The sequence below is a fragment of the Phyllobates terribilis genome, unplaced genomic scaffold (genome assembly GCF_046119375.1).
Source record: "Phyllobates terribilis strain yellow unplaced genomic scaffold, ASM4611937v1 Scaffold_9__5_contigs__length_417890890, whole genome shotgun sequence".
NCBI classification, from domain to species: Eukaryota; Metazoa; Chordata; class Amphibia; order Anura; family Dendrobatidae; genus Phyllobates; species Phyllobates terribilis.
Window position 1 is genome coordinate 114,920,428 of NW_027362769.1, and position 12,510 is coordinate 114,932,937.

Below are 12,510 nucleotides of genomic sequence, written 5' to 3' on the forward strand. Positions count from 1 at the left end.
AGCCCAGATTGGGGAAGTCACCTGCAGAAGGTCCAGGTGGTACTTTGGGCACTGAGAAAGGTCAGGTTTACCACAAACCCAAAAAAATGCGCCACAGGAAGAGAAGAGGCGAAATACTTGGGCTACATCGTTGGAAGCGGCGAAATAAAGCCGCAAGTGAACAAGGTGGAAGTAATCCAGAATTGCCAGCAACCGGCCTCCAAGACACAGGTTTGGGCGTTTCTCGGAATTGTGGGATACTATCGGCGATTTATCCCGAATTTCGCCATGGTAGCAGGACCTTGATAGCGCCTGACTTCAATAAAGAGTTTGTGGTCCAGACGGATGCCTGGAGGTCGACATAGGAGCAGTCTTATCCCATGAAAAAAGAACTATGCTATTGTGAAAAAAAAAATTGCCTGGCCATCAAGTGGGCAATTGACACCCTGAGATACTACTTACAAGGCCGGAAGTTCAGGCTAGTATCAGATCATGCTCCGCTAAGATGGATGAGGGAAAGGATGGGGAGGAATGCCCGGGTGACTGGGTGGTTCCTGGTATTCCGGGACCTTAGTTTTTTCGGTGGAGCACAGGCCCGGAAAATAGAATTAGACTTACCGGTAATTTGGTTTCTAATAACCCACCACGACAGCACACAGGAGGATGTAACCCCACCCCAATAGGGACAGGAAATACGAAGAGGTTTAAATAGCCCCTCCCATATCCTCCCTCCAGTGTTATTACAAAGGACCATAAGAGTATAGATGCTTCAAATTAATTTTTATTTCTACTGATCCAGCTGTCGTAGAAACAATAAGCGAGGGGGAGGGAATTACCCGTGCTGTCGTGGTGGGTTATTAGAAACCGAATTAGCAGTAAGTCTAATTCTATTTTCTCTAATAACCCCCGACGACAGTACACAGGAGGTATACCAAAGATATACTAGTGAGGGACAATAACCTGAAGGACCTTCCTTCCGAAGGCTAAATCTCCAACAGACATTAGGTCTAGTCTATAGTGTTTGGAGAAAGTATGAATTGAGGACCAGGTGGCAGCTCTGCAAATCTCTTCGATGGATGCGCTGGCTTTTTCAGCCCAGGAGACAGATATCGCCCTTGTAGAATGGGCCTTGAGCTTTGCGGCAGGAGGTAGATCCTGGATCTGGTAAGCCTCCGTAATCGCCCTCTTAATCCAGTTGGCTATTGTGGATTTTGCTGCTTTCTTTCCTCTATTTGGACCTTGTATATGGACAAATAGGTTCTTGTCTTTCTAGGGTTCGTTGACCGAAATGGTCTGTAGTTCACACACTCTTCTGGCTGTAGTTATTGCCACCAGAAAAGCCGTTTTCCAGGTCAGCCTGTCCAGTCTTATGGTTGATAAGGGCTCAAAGGGTGGAAGGGTTAACCCTTTCAGAACAATGTTAAGGTCCCAGGGGGGAACCAGGTCTGTTACTCTAAGGTGGATGCGGGTGCCTGCTGTCAAATCTTCTCACCCACTGATGTTCCGCTAGTCTTTGATCAAAGTACGAACTTAACGCCGCTACCTTAAGAGTACTAGGTCTGAGACCTTTGTCCAGACCTTCTTGTAAAAGGTCTAGAATCTGAGCCACATCAGCCCTATGTGGGTTTGGCGAGTGGGTGCAAACCACCTTAAGAAGGTTTTCCAGATCTTATGGTAAATGGTGTTCGTTACAGGTTTCCTGCTCTTCTGGAGAGTTTTGATGACTTTCTCTGAGAGGCCTCTTGTTTTTAATATCAGGAATTCAGAAGCCAGGCAGTTAGGTGTCGTCTCTCGGGATCCGGATGGTGAATCGTTCCCTGGAGAAGGAGATCCTTGATGGGAGGAAGGATTAGAGGGCTCTCCACACTCAGACTGGTTAACAATCCGAACCAACTTCTTTTTGGCCAGTGAGGGGCCACTAGGATTACTCTGGTCCCTTCGGTCCTTATCTTCTGTAAGGTTTTTGAAAGGATAGGTAGTGGGGGAAAGGCATACGCTAGTTTGAATTCCCATTTGTAAGCGAATGCGTCCACGCCCAGGCAAGGGCCGTTTGGATCCAGGGAGAAATATTGAGGCACTTTCGCGTTCTGGTGTCCGGCGAAGAGATCTACCTCTAGATAGCCCCATCTCTCGACTAACATCTAGAAGACGTCTGGGTTTAGGCTCCCCTCTCCTTAAGCAGAACAAAGATTCATCCAGAAGTCAGCCTGGATATTGACTGAACCTTTGCTATGAAGAGCCGACAAGGATAGAAGATGTTCTTCGGCCCAGGAGAATATTCTTGCTGAGATTGCTTTTAAGCTTTTGTATTTTGTGCCCCCTTGATGACAAAGGTGGGCTACCGTGGTGATATGGTCTGAAAATATCTGAATGTGAGATTTCTGGACCAGAGGCTCTGCTGCTCTGAGGACTTCCTCTACGGCTTTTAGTTCTCTAAAATTTGATGAGCGTTGGCTCACCTCTTTGGTCCATATACCCTGGAATAGCTCTTGGGAGACCATGGTTCCCCATCCCTTTTCGCTGGCATCCACCTTTATGGTTACCAGCGGATTCTGGATCCATGGTACTCCTCTGTTCAGATTTTTTCCGTTCAGCCACCAGAATAGAGAGAGAGGTCCTTACTCGTGGTGGTATAGGGATTCTCCTGTTCAGAGACCATGGGGATCCGTCCCAATTCGTAAGGATGTGGGTCTGTAATGTTCGGGTATGCGCCTGAGCCCAGGCCACCATCTGAATACAGGATGTCATAGACCAGAGGACCGACATGGCGTCTCTTAATGATACTAATCTTCTGCTCCTTAGGACATTGATTTTTGCTTTTATCATGACCTGTTTTTGTTTGGGCAGGAATGACATCTGGCTGTGCGAATCCAATAGTCCTCCTAGAAATGTTTTTGTCATGGAGGGAACCATATCTGATTTTTTCTGGTTCACTAACCAGCCCAGAGACGATAGGATCTGAGTGGTCAACTGTAGATGTTCTCGGAGTACTGGTACTGAGGGCCCGATTAATAACAGGTCGTCGAGGTATGGTACTATTGAAATGTTCTGACCCCTGATATAAGCCATGACTTTTGTAAATATTCGCGGGGCTGATGAAACTCCAAATGGGAGAACATTTAATTGATAGTGGACTATTTGATCCCCCTTAGCCACTGCGAATCTTCGGAACCTCCTGTGAAGTGGATGTATGGGGATGTGGTAATATGCATCCTGGAGGTCGATTGTGGCCATGACATGGTCCGGTCCTATCAGGGGACCGTCGACCTGATGGATTCCATCTTGAATCGTTGGTAGTGGATATACTGATTCAGAGGCCTTAGATTGATTATAACTCGGTGTGAGCCATTTGGTTTTATTAGGAAGAGTCTGGAATAATGTCCTGTGCCTATCTCTCTTGTAGGAACCAGGGATATCACCCCTGAGGACAATAGGTCTGTAAGACCGGATATCAGGGTGGCCTGCCGATTCTGACAAGAGAGCTGTGTTAACTTTATTCTCTGTGGAGGATAGGAGGAGAAATTTATTTTTACTCCAAACTCGACTACCCTCAGGACCCATGGGTCTGAGCAGATTTCTTTCCACTGAGGGAAAAAACTCGAGATGTGGCCCCCGACTGTCCTGACGTCCTGGCCTGTTCGGACGTTGGTTTTGGGAGAGAAAAAGGTTTTTGCCTCCTCCACCTTTTGGGTAGCTCCATCGTCCGGTTTTGCCTTTACCCCTATATTGAGGGGTCTGCTCTTGGGAGGGACGAAAAGGCCTCTTCCTCACATTCTTAGGTTCCGGGAGGGCCTTCTTCTTGTCTGAGGCCTTCTCTAGAAGATCATCTAGGGCTGGCCCGAACATGTATTTCCCCTTAAAGGGGATGGAACACAACTTCATTTTTGATGCCACGTCGCCGTTCCAGGATTTCAACCATAGGGCCCTTCTTACAGAGTTTGATAGCCCAGATGCTCTTGCTGCTACTCTCACGGATTCTGCAGAGGAGTCTGCTAAAAACCCCGTAGCTGTCTGTAGAAGCGGTAGGGATGCCTGAAACTAGGTGTTCCTCAAGTTGATCTAGCCAACGAGCCATTGATTGAGCTAGGCCCGTAGAGACTGCGCTGGTGCTTAATAGTGTTGCCGAGGTCTCCCAGGATTTTCTGAGTAGTCCCTCCATTTTGCTTTCCAAGGGGTCTTTTAATTGAGAGGAATCTTCAAAGGGCAGTGTTGTTTTCTTTGATACTCGTGCAATTTGGATATCCACTCTTGGGACTTCAGACCAGCATTCTGCTGTCTCATTGTCTACAGGAAATCTATCCCTTAACTCTGTAGGGGTATTTAATCTCTTTTCTGGAGATTCCCACTCCTCTAAGACTAAGTCCCTAATACTCTGGTGTATAGGGAACACTAATTTTTTCCTGGAACGTAGCCCCCCAAACATCTGATCCTGTACTGTTTGGGGCACTTTTTCTTCCTCGACCTCCATAGTTCTCCTTACTGCCATGAGGAGTTCCTCCAAGCTATCTGATGGAAAGTAATATCTCTCTCGTTGGGAGTTATCAGGGGTTGGACTTAGTTCACCTTCCTCTGGAAGATCTTCCGAGATATATATCTCTTCTTGAGAGTCTTCCTCCCCTCCCTCTGGCGGGCTAATTTTCCTCTTTTTGGCTGGTGAGGGCGTAGGGAGAGTGACCGAGGTTAAGGAGGATTTGATCTCCTGACGTACAATCCCCTTTATCTCCTCCATTAAGGAAGGTTGTTCCTGCCTGATAATCTTCTCCGTACAGTACTTGAATAGGGGCTTTCTATGGGAGGACGATAGTTTTTTTGTACAGATGGGACATCTGCGTGACGGTTTAACTTTTTCTCCAGATGCAGGTTCCTTGTCCCCCTACAAGAGAGGGGAGAAGGGGAGGGGAGCTATAATCACTATTTCCTGCATCTGGGAGATGGACTACCAGTGCTATACTTACTGGGACCGGACCGGCGCTGGTCTCTACAGATGCAGAGCGAGAAGCTTCAACAGACATGGTTTTGTCCTACCTGTAGATGTCTTCCTGTCCAGGGCTCCTTTTATGGGCGACCGGACCAGCGCCTCCCTCTGTTTAGAGGGCTCCTCCCTCGGTGTCCAGGTGAAGATTTCTGATCACCGGCGGCATTCCGCTCTTTTTCCCCCATAGCTTTTTGATGCGGTCCACAGTGGAACGCAAACTACCGGAAGTGACATCATCCACCGCCCAGCGTCTGACATCACTTCCGGCGCAGTGGCGTGCGCTCCACATCCTGGAGCTGGCATCGCCCGCGCATCCAGTGGGGGAGACGAGGAGGAGATGGACCGGAGAACTCAGAGAGGCCTCCTGTCAGAAGATCCTGCAGACCTTGCCCGAGAGCGCGGACTGTAGGGGGGGGGGTCACGAAATCCGGAGGAGACGGGAGCAGCGCCTTGAGGAGGAGAGGTAAAGACCGCTCGATCCTCCGCTGCCCGGTTAGTAGCTTTCCCCCAGAGTCTGTCGCCGGCCCAGCACACCGGGATGACTGCTTCATCCCTGATAGGGACAGGAAATAACACTGGAGGGAGGATGTGGGAGGGGCTATTTAAACCTCTTCGTATTTCCTGTCCCTATTAGGGTGGGGTTACATCTTCCTGTGTGCTGTCGTGGGGGGTTATTAAAGAAAACTACATGGCAACGCAGATGCCCTGTCTAGACTTCCATGTTTAGTAAGCGAAGGTGCCAAAACCCCCGGCAGAGGGGGGATATGTGACAAAGTCACTGGCAAAATACTGGAAGGGAGATGTTTCACTGAGGCTGTTAGCTTCAGTCATGTGAAACATGGAAGTTTCTCCAGCATAGTAGGTGCAGAGAAGGTTAAACAGCCATTTAAAAAGGGCATGTTTTATAGATGGATGGCTGTATTGCGGGCGGGAGGCCATCCACCATATCTCCACCCCAGGGCGGGGGCTGGGCTTTAAATAGCCAGCCTTTTCACTCAGGTGGTGTTCAGTGTGTGGAAGCTAGCTTCTGAGAGAGAGAGGCACTTGTGTTTGTCCTAAAACTGGACCATGTGCTCTTGCTAACCCTGAGTGGCCAGACCTCAGCCGAAGTAAGGACTGTTCTGTACCCTTTTCCTTTTTGTTTCCTGTTATGCCTGAAAGGTTACATTTATGTTATGCAGTTGACCGTGGATTATGATGCTTCCTAAAATCAACCACTAAGTCATTATTCAATCCCAGGTAAACATAAGGAAGCCACACCTAAAGTATGCTGCATTTGCAAAAAAAGCACCAACTATACAAAAAAAAAAATGCACAAAGTAGTCTTAAAAAAGACAATAAATGTAATGTCCCATCTAGCCACCACATTTTTAGAGCAAAAAAGCCTCCCAAAAATGCATCAAAACTGACATTGTTGAAAAAAAAAAGCCTCTTTCACAAGGTTTTTTTTTTTTTTTTTTAAATTTTAATACACACGTGTAAACAAACACCGCACATAGGCCCTGACTCATCAAGCAGCTTATGCCAGAATTATGGTGTAAAACTGCTTTAAAAGTGGTAAATAAATTATTACAACTTTTGGCATTTCAAGCCAGCTCTGAGAACTTTTAGGCTGTGTGCCCACAATGCGGATTTAATGTGTTTCTGTGGCTGCATTTCCACCGCGAAAGCGCATTAAAAATGCTTGTTAAGTTGTTTGCCATGTATCCCAATGATAATCCGCATGTGCTCTGCACATGGTGCGGAAATTTCCGCTGCGGATTATCATTGCGGAAAAATCTTAGCACAACCATTTCTTGTGCATAATCGCCGCCATTGACTTGCATTGAACCGCATAACATCCGCATGTGTACATGTATGCATGCGGATGTTATGCGGTTCAATGCGAGAATGGCACCCGAGTCTGGAGAAGAGGAGACTCTGATCCGACCCGGGTACCATTAGTAAAAAAAAACAAACCAAAAAAACATTATGGTTTCCTCTCTGGTGGCCCCCGGTCTCCTCGGCGTCCCGCGGTGTTCTGAAAGAACCTGTACTGACGTCATTTGGTCATGTGATGGTCACGCGACCGCTGACGTCGGCGGTCGCGCGACCTGTCAGCTGACTAAATGACGTCAACACAGGTCCTTTGAGAACACCGCGGGACGCCAAGGACAGAGCACGCCACCAGAGGGGAGACCGGGGGCCACCAGAGGGGAGACCGGGGGCCACCAGAGGGGAGACCGGGGGCCACCAGAGGGGAGAGTAATGTTTTTTTTCTTTTTTACTATTCATGCTGCATTTAACCCCTTAACAACATTTGACATACTAATACGCGTCTGTGCCCTGGGACTTAAGAGCCAGACCCGTATTAGTACGTCATGGCGATCGCGCGCGCACACAGGCTGTGCGGGCGCGATCGCCACCGGGTGTCAGCTGATTGTCACAGCTGACACCCGGTACTATGTGCAGGGAGCGGTCCTGCACTGCTCCCAGCACATTAACCCCCGCGATGCTGCGATCGAAGTCGATCGTCATGACAACATCCGGGTCACCAGACAGCAGGAAGAATTTTTGGACATGCGTAGTGCATCTCCAAACAATCTTCTCCCTGTCCATTGCAGACAGCCTGCATGGCACAGGGATGGTGCTGCATTCCTGTGCCATGCAGGCGATCAGAGAAAAAAAAGTGAAAGTCCCATAGTGGGATAAAGTATAAAAACTATCAGAATGTGAAAAAAAAATAAAAAAATAAATTGTAAAAATATTAAAAATAAAAAAAAGAATCCACCAAAAATAAAAATATAATGTACCCATCAATAAATATTATAAAAAAAAAAAACAATAAAAGTACACATATTTGGTATCGCCGCGTCCGGAACAACCTGACCTATAAAACTGTCCCACTAGTTAACCCCTTCAGTGAACACGGTAAAAAAAATAAATAAAAAACGAAGCAAAAAACAATGCTTTATCACCATACCGCCAAACAAAAAATGGAATAACACGCGATCAAAAAGACAAATATAAATAAAAATGGTACCGCTGAAAAAGTCATCTCGTCCCGCAAAAAAACAAACCGCCATACAGCTCCATCAGCCGAAAAATAAAAAAGTTATAGCTCTCAGAATAAAGCTATGCTAAAAAATATTTTTTTCTATAAAATTGCTTTTATTATGTAAAAGTGCAAAACATAGAAAAACGATATAAATGTGGTACCGCTGTAAACGTACTGACCCGAAGAATAAAGCTGCCTTATCAATTTTACCACACGCGGAACAGAATAAAAAAAAAACAATTCCTGAATTGTTGGTTTTTGTTTATTCTGCCTCCCAAAAATCAGAATAGAAAGCGATCAAAAAATGTCACGTGCCTGAAAATGGCACCAATAACAACGTCAACTCATCCCGCAAAAAACAAGCCATCATTTGACTGTCTGCCAAAATATGGCGATGCAAAAAACTAGATTTTACAAAAAATGCGTCTTTTAGTGTGTGACAGCTGTCAGTCATAAAAACCCCATATGATTCTGGTATCGCTGTAGTCTCACCGACCCGAAGCATAAGGTCGTCTAATCACTTATACCGCATGAGGAACGGCGTAAAAAATAAACTCTCAGGCTAGGGTTGTGCTACGGCTAGGGCTGGGGTTGGGATTTTTTTCAAAAGTAAGAAAAAAAAAAGATGACGATATGGCGACTAGTGTTGAGCGCAAGTGCTCGCTACTTGAGTTTGCATCGGGTGTTCTGGTATGCATTGACTATCGTGGGTATTTGAGTGACATGCTCGAGTCTCCGCCCCATATGCTTCACGGCCCAAAAAACTTTGCGGGGATTGCCTGCCATGCACGAGAGATCCCCGCATGTTTTTTTTTGGGTGTCTAATAACAGTGAAACATCCGGGCGGGGACTCGAGCATGTCACTCGAGCACACGCAGTACATGGTGCATACCCGAGTACAAGATGCAAACTCAAGTAGCAAGCACTTGCGCTCAAGACTAATGACAACTTATTCAATATGATGACCTAATGTTATCAAATTCTGTGTCGTACCTCTGGGTTCAAAATGTTCACTATACACCTTAATAAAATCCTTGAGGGGTATAGTTTCCAAAATGGGGTCACTTGTGGGGGAACTCCACTGTTTAGGCACATCAGGGGCTCTCCAAACGCGACATGGTGTCCGCTAACAAATTGAATGGAAAATCGGCTCAAATTGTTAGCGGACGCCATGTTGCGTTTGGAGAGCCCCTGTGTGCCCAAACATTGGAGCTCCCCCACAAGTGACCCCATTTTGGAAACTAGACCCCCCAAGCCACCTATCTAGATGCATAGTGAGCACTTGGAACCCCTAGGTGCTTCACAAATTGATTCGTAAAAATGGAAAAGTATTTTTTTTCCACTTTTTCATTTTTACGAATCAATTTGTGAAGCACCTGGGGGTTCTAAGTGCTCACTATGCATCTAGATAGGTGCCTTGGGGGGGGGGGGGGTCTAGTTTCCAAAATGGGGTCACTTGTGGGGGAGCTCCAATGTTTGAGCACACAGGGACTCTCCAAACGCAACATGGCGTCCGCTAATTATTCAAGCAAATTTTACAATCAAAAAGTCAAATGGCGCTCCTTCCCTTCCGAGCCCTGCCGTGCGCCCAAACAGTGTTTTTTCCCCATATATGGGATATCTGCGTGCCCAGGGGAAATTGCACAACAAATTTTGGGGTTCATTTTTTCTTGTTACCCCTGTGAAAATAAAAAAAATTGGGTCTAAAGTAACATTTTTGTGAAAAAAGTTAAATGTTCATTTTTTTATTCCACTTTCCAAAAATTCCTGTGAAGCACCTGAAGGGTTAATAAACTTATTGAATGTGGTTTTGAGCACCTTGAGGGGTGCAGTTTTTAGAATGGTGTCACTTTTGGATATTTTCTGTCATAAAGACCTCTCAAAGTGACTTCAAATGTGATGTGGTCCCTAAAAAAATGGTTTTGTAAATTTTGTTGGAAAAATGAGAAATCGCTGGTCAACTTTTAACCCTTATAGCTCCCTAACAAAAAAAAAAACTTTGGTTCCAAAATTGTGCTGATGTAAAGTAGACATGTGGGAAATGTTATTTATTAACTCTTTTGTGTGACATATCTCTCTGATTTAAGGGCATAAAAATTCAAATTTTGAAAATTTCAAGATTTTCACCAAATTTGCGTTTTTTTCACAAATAAACGCAAGTGATATCGAAGAAATTTTACCACAATCATGAAGTACAATATGTCACGAAAAAACAATCTCAGAATCAGGGGGATCCGTTGAAGCGTTCCAGAGTAATTACCTCATAAAGTGACAGTGGTCAGAATTGTAAAAATTGGCCTGGTCATTAACGTGCAAACCACCCTCGGGGGTTAAGGGGTTAATGTAGCATAAGATGGTCACACAATATAAATCCATGCCGGTTGCATGGATTTATATAGTGTGACCAACTTGTCAAGCACTTTTCCAAGTGATGCTAAGGCTGTGTGCCCACGTAGCGTTTTTCAAGCGTTTATGCTGTGGAATTTCCGCTGCGGAAACGCTTGTGAAACGCTAGGTAATCCGCACCCCATGGTCCCCAAGGGGATTCCGCATGTTCTATGCACATGCTGCGGATTTTTCCGCAGCGTTTATGCTGCGTACAAAAATCCGCAGCATGTCATTTAATTTTGCGGAAGCGCAGCGGAAGTCCCGCCATTGACTTGCATTGAGACGCATAGAAACCGCGACTGTACATTTTTACAAGCGGCTTCTATGCGTCTCTATGTGCGGATGGTACCCAGTTCTGGAGGAGAGGAGACTCTCATCCAGACCTGGGTACCATTCTACCTGTAAAAAAAGAATAAAATAACAAATAAAGTTTATACTCACCTGTCCGGCGGCTTGTCTCTGAATGCCGGCATCGCTTGAGGACCTGCGGTGACGTCACAGTCATGTGACCGCAGGCCCTTCACCGCTCTGTCTCGCGATATGCTGGCATCCAGGAACCAGCGCTGCAGCCACGCCGGGGCCTCGGGGGTGAGTATAGCTTTATTTGTTTTAATTTTTACGGTTCACACTGTATAAATCCATGCTGTTTGCATGGATTTATACAGTGTGACCTAGTTGTCAAGCACTTTCCAAGTGATGCTATCGCCTGGAAAGCGCTTGTCAATCTGCATGCGGAAACGCATGTGAACCCGCATGTGGATCCGCATGAATTCTGCAGGAAAACCGCATGCACAATCTGCATGCGTTTTTTTCTGCCAGGGAGATGCAGAAATTTTCTGCTTCATTTCTGCATCGTGGGCACATAGCCGAAAAGTGCTTGAAAAAACGCATGCAGAAATGCATGTAAAAATGCTTAAACGCTTCTCCCTGGCAGAAAAAACGCATATAAAATCCGCATGTGTTTTTTTCTGCCAGGGAGAGGCAGAAACGCTCAAGAAAAATCTGCATCAGTTCTGCATTGTGGGCACATAGCCTTCGTGATCTGACCGTAGTCATCACGTAATTGTGGCTGCTCAGATCACAGTAATAACCGGTGAGCACAAGTCCGGGCACCAGGGCTGCGGCGGTATTGTCATCCAGTGATGTGTACTCAACGCTGGATGTATGCCCCTGTCGTTACTGTGATCTGAGAGGAGCAGCCGCAATAATATGCCTGCTCCACTCAGATCACTGTAATTGTCGTTGTGGGCACCAGGGCGGCGACTTCATCCAGTGGTGACACAGACTATACAACACTTGGAGGAAAAAAAATAAATGAGTAAAAAAAAAATAAAAAAAATAAAACACAACAAAACTAATCACAGTCTATGTGACTTCATTGTAAGTAACTTCATGTTTTACAAAGGAAATCTCCCCTCCCCCACCCTGCTGTTCAGGACATCAGAGCCAGGTGTCTCCATAGCAGGCAGTGTAAGGTGAGGACAGGCGGTCAGTCATTACCTGCTCATCCTTCGATTTCACAGATAACCCCCCGACAGAAGGCTGCTGTTACCGGCGGGACTCCCGGCTGTGGACGGAGAACCTACATCAGACCTCCCGGACGGAGCAGACTTCCGGAAATCTGTTTGCAGACCCGTTTTCTTGATAACGGAAGCACAGGGGAGGGGGTAGCAGAGAAATCCTCCCGGTCAGGAATAGAGACTGGAGAGAAACAGTTCCGCGTCAGCTGCCTCTTTGGCGCCACCTTTCGGTGAGTGTTCGTGCAGCGCTGATCATTGCTCTAGAAGAGGGAAAAGCAGGAGATTCTGTGCAGTAAATCTGGTGACGGCTTATTCTGTCATAGTCCTTCCTGCTATGGATGATGTGTATGATTATCAAACAGCAACTAAAGCTCAGCTGCCAGGAAGCAACCCACAGGAGGAGGAGGCTGCTGACAAGTACAAGTTACAAGTACTATTGGCCTAAAGCCTCATTCACACTTTTTTTTTCCTTGTGCATGGACTGTTTTTTGGCTCGTCGCAGTTTTCACCATCAGTGCTTCATAAGATTTTTGCTTGTGCAAAAAAAAATAAATAATAAATTCCCGGGCTCTCCTACCCATTAAACAGTAAAAACAAACAAACACCAAAAC

General features: G+C 46.1%; 1 protein-coding gene across 2 annotated transcripts in view; it reads right to left on the reverse strand.

Annotated features, from left to right (window-relative positions):
* Positions 1 to 12,082, reverse strand: part of LOC141160874 (uncharacterized) — a 43,177-nt gene extending 31,095 nt beyond the window's left edge. For both annotated transcript variants that reach the window (XM_073645668.1, XM_073645670.1), the window contains exon 1: positions 11,880 to 12,082. The gene's annotated coding sequence lies outside the window, so the exon portion shown is untranslated. The remainder of the gene's footprint in view (positions 1 to 11,879) is intronic.
* Between the last annotated feature and the right edge of the window lie 428 nt (positions 12,083 to 12,510).